Source organism: Penaeus vannamei, chromosome 38, assembly GCF_042767895.1.
Source record: "Penaeus vannamei isolate JL-2024 chromosome 38, ASM4276789v1, whole genome shotgun sequence".
NCBI classification, from domain to species: Eukaryota; Metazoa; Arthropoda; class Malacostraca; order Decapoda; family Penaeidae; genus Penaeus; species Penaeus vannamei.
In genome coordinates, this window is record NC_091586.1 from 11,401,901 (window position 1) to 11,406,900 (window position 5,000).

Consider the following 5,000-nt stretch of genomic DNA (forward strand, 5'->3'; position numbering starts at 1 on the left):
TGAGTAAACATCCTGTAGCCGGGCAGAGGCTTACGGATTACGTCAGAATCTCATGCGAAGTGGGGCTTAATCCCGATAAAAGCCTTGTTTCTATCGGGGGCCGTTTTATAGGGGGATAACTCACCGAGGGGGATTTTCTCGGCAGCTGCGTCGCGACCCTGAATGGCCGTCCAGGTGGCGACGCTGAGTGCGCTCGGGAGGCGACGGGGGGGGGGGGGGGGGGGGGGGAGGGCGGCTCCTGGGACGCGAGGCCGGGTTCACTTCATATATATATATATATATATATATATATATATATATATATATATATATATACATATATATATATACATATGTGTGTGTGTGTGTGCTTTTGTATATACATGTATATATATATATATATATATATATATATATATATATAATATATATATATATATATATATATATATATATATATATATATATATATATACATGTGTGTGTGTGTGTGTGTGTGTGTGCTTTTGTATATACATGTATATATATATATATATATATATATATATATATATATATATATATATATATATATATATATATATATATATATGTGTGTGTGTGTGTGTGTGTGTGTGTGTGTGTGTGTATGTGTGTGTGTGTGTGTGTGTGTGTGTGTGTGTGTGTGTGTGTGTGTGTGTGCTTTTGCATATACATGCATATATATATACATACACATATATTTATACATATATATATATCTATATATATGTATATGTATATATATATGTATATGCATATGCATATATATATACATATACACATAGATGAATATATGCATATATATGTATATATATATGCATATATATGTATATATATATGCATATATATGTATATATATATATGCATATATATGTATATGTATATATGCATATATATGTATATATATGCATATATATAAGCAAATAAATAAATAATATATATACATATAAATATAAAAAGATATAACTTTTGATATAACATCGCTGTTATGTTTTTTTTCTTCTATATATTCTCTGTTTTAACACCTGTGTAATAATAAGTAGCAACAATAGCCACACATAAAAATAAAGAAATTGAAGTATAATTACTACTAATAATAATAAAATGAAAGCTCTACGTTATCATCTTTGTATTTTGTTTGCTTTACGTTCACGCTTGCATTCTACGCTTGGAATTTAACTTTATAGAGCTTTGGATTTGAATTTTATATTAGTTCCATGGTTCTGGAATTATGTATTATGTGACTGCGAACTTGGATGTGAATTCATTTTAGTGTAAAGTGGGGTGGTAATTAACAACAGACAAACAAGCGCATCATATTACGATCGTATTATCGGTATTATTATCATTATTGCTAATAGTAATATCATTATTGTTATTACCATCTTCGTCATCTTAATTATTATTGTTATTATTAATATGATTATGATTATGATTATCATTATCATAAGTAGTACTGGTATTATTAGTATTACTGTTACCATTATGAATATTACTGTTATCATTATTATTATTGTTGTTATTTTGTTATTATATTATCATTGATATTGTTATTATCATTGATCTATGCTTTTTCTCATCATCAGCAGCAGTATTATAATTTTTCTTTGAGGCAAGTACACTGCTCTGAAATAGCCAGACCATTTGTTTATGTATTTAACATTTACACGACTATCCGAGGGAGAAGGTTATGAGGGCTGGGTGAGGGAGGGGGAGGAGAAGGGGGAGGAATGGGGAGGAGCGGGAAGAGGGGGAGGAATGGGATGAGAAGGTGAGAGATTAGGTGAAGGAAAGGGAAGAGGAGGAAGGAGAGGGAGAGGGAGAGGGAGAGGGAGAGGGAGAAGGAGAGGGAGAGGAGGAGAGGGAGAGGGAGAGGGAGAGGGAGAGGAAGAGTGAGAGAGAGAGAGAGGAAGAGTGAGAGAGAGAGAGAGGAAGAGAGAGAGAGAGAGAGAAAGAGAGAGAGAGAGAGAGAAAGGTGTAAATGGACAAAGGGAGGGTAAAGGGCCTAAAAAAGAAAGGGAAGATGGGGAAGAGGAAATGGATTAGAGCAAAAGGAGGGAAGGGGGAGGGAGGGAAAGGGAAGAAGAGCGAAGGAAATGGGAGAGTTTAAGGAGGAAGAGGAGGGAAGTGGGGGGAGGGGCAGATGGAGAGCTTAAGGGGGAAGGGAGGAGTGAATCTAAGGAAGATTAAGAAGTGAAAGGGCGTGGCTGAGTGGGCAGGGAATGGTAGAGGAAGAATAGGAGAGGGAGAGGAAAAGGGTGAAGGAAGGGTAAAGGGAGAAAGAGAGGAGGGAAAGAGAGCTTTTTTCTTCTTCATCTTTGGAATTTCCAGATAAGATGAGGATGATCTAGATTCGTTTATTCATCCATTTATATATAAATAAAATAATTAAATCATAAATGTGTCAAAGATTAAAAAACAATAAACCGTCATAGTGACATTCATTAACCTCTCATGTAACAATAACATACTCATACACAGAAAGAAGAAAACAATGAAAATTAATATCACTAATAATAAAAAATAAAGATAAAAACATATAAGAATAATCTAAATTCATACATTTATCCGATAATCAACCCATCAAAAACGAAGAAAACGAAAAGAAAGGAAAGAAAAAGAAAAGAAAGGAAAAAAAAACAAAAAAAAAAAAAAAACAGAAAAAACAAGAGACCCAATCATAAACGCAATAAAGATAATAAACCGCGTTAGTAACAGCCTTTAACACAGTACCACTCATGTACACAATTACACTCTTAGCGAGGGAAACGCAGCATAGCATCCGTGGAAAGTGTATGTGTATTGTGGAGGAAATTAGCTTTCGAGATGCCTTGGGTATCCGGCCATGAAAAAAATATTCTGATAAAACCTCACTATAGCGACCCCATGTAGACACGGAACAAAGGTATGGCAGAAGAAAAAGAAAGAAAAAGAAAATGAAGATAAAACTGAAAATGAAAATGAAAACGAATAAAACGAAAATGAAAACGAAAACGAGAATGAAAACGAATAAAATGAAAATGAAAACGAATAGAATGAAAACGAAAACGAATAACATAAAAATGAAAACGAATAAAATGAAAATAAAAACGAATAAAACGAAAATGGAAACGAAAACGAATAAGAATGCCTTAACGTATAATTTCTTGAATGAAAAGAGGTGTAAATACTGTATTGTGAATTAGACCGTAAGTTGGCTGCCTCCCTTGGTATTTCCTATTATCAGGCATCGCTGTATAAATTAATTTTCCCAATTTTCCCTTTTCTCTGTTTCTCGCACTGACTCTATGTTTTATGTATATTGTGTGTTTCTGGGTATTTTGGGCTTTATCATATACTTTACCTGTTCACTTAAACGCGAGAAATAGCTATTAAAATTTCTATTATATCGAGAAAAAGGAATTTATCTTTGTATATGTATTAGCCTTGTGGAATGTTCTATTATTTCCTTATTACACATCATTTAAGGCGTAACTGCGTGTGGGAAGAGGAGGAAGAGAGAGAAGAGGGAGAATGAGAAGAATATAGAGATGGAGAAGAATGGGAATAATAGAGAGAAGAGGAAGGATAGGAAAAATAGAGAGAAGGGGAAGAATGGGAGGATTAGAGAAGAGAGGGATAATTGGAAGAAAGAGAGAGGAGGAAGAATAAAGAGAATGAGAGAAGGAAGAAAAGGAAAGAGAATGGGAGCAGGAAGGGGATGGGAGACCGAACTGGAGGAATAGAGATAATGTGAGGAAGAAGAGAGAGAGAGAGAGAGAGAGAGAGAGAGAGAGAGAGAGAGAGAGAGAGAGAGAGAGAGAGAGAGAGAGAGAGAGAGAGAGAGAGAGAGAGAGAGAGAGAGAGAGAGAGAGAGAGAGAGAGAGGAGTGCGTTCGCCTGAGGAGTGACGCAGCGTTTCTCGGGGGAAATCCTCGATAATGTTCCCTCGGGAGAATCGCGCGTAAATGTCAAGAGATGGGATATGAATCTTCTTTTTTTTATCAGTTTTCATTTATTCTTTTTATCGCTCTGGTCATACTTCGTAAAATAGATTGAAGCGACGTTGCATAGAATAGATGAAAAGATCAAGGTTATGATGAAATTAGAATAGGAAAAATATAACAGATTTAACCGTAGTATATATAATAGGAAGAATAATCGCATGTGAGGTAGTTACATTGAGATAAGAAATATAAATTGTATATCTATCTATATATATATATATATATATATATATATATATATATATATATATATATATATATGCATATATATATATATATATATATATATATATATATATATATATATATATGTATATATATACATATATAAATGTATATATATATAATTTTATATATGTGTATATGAATGTACACACACACACACACACACACACACACACACACACACACACACACACACACACACACACACACACATATATATATACATATATATATATATATATATATATATATATATATATATATATATATATATATATATATATATATATATATATATAAGAGAGAGAGAGAGAGAGAGAGAGGTAGACAAGTATCACAATATAATTAATGCGATAAATCAAAATGTACATGTAAAATAGAAATATATATATCTAATACAGCAACATATACGTAAAAACATTATATATATATATATATATATATATATATATATATATATATATATATATATATATACACGCAGTGAAACATATTTGCATAGACGAATGTAGGTGATTTGCTCTTATTTCTCTTCATATTTACTCAAATGTACAAATAAAATATTATACAGAATATAAGATACAGAAACAAAAATAAAATGAAAATATGATGCTTATGCAACACTGGATTTCCGCATTATAAAAACCGATTTTCATGCTGACATTTTCACGTGATAAGGAAAACATTCATATCTAATGCGTGTTATATCAAGCAGTTTGGTCCTTTGCCCAAGAGAAAGACAAAAACCGTTCGTTTTAAGAGTAAAGTGACATGTAAACAACAGAGTACT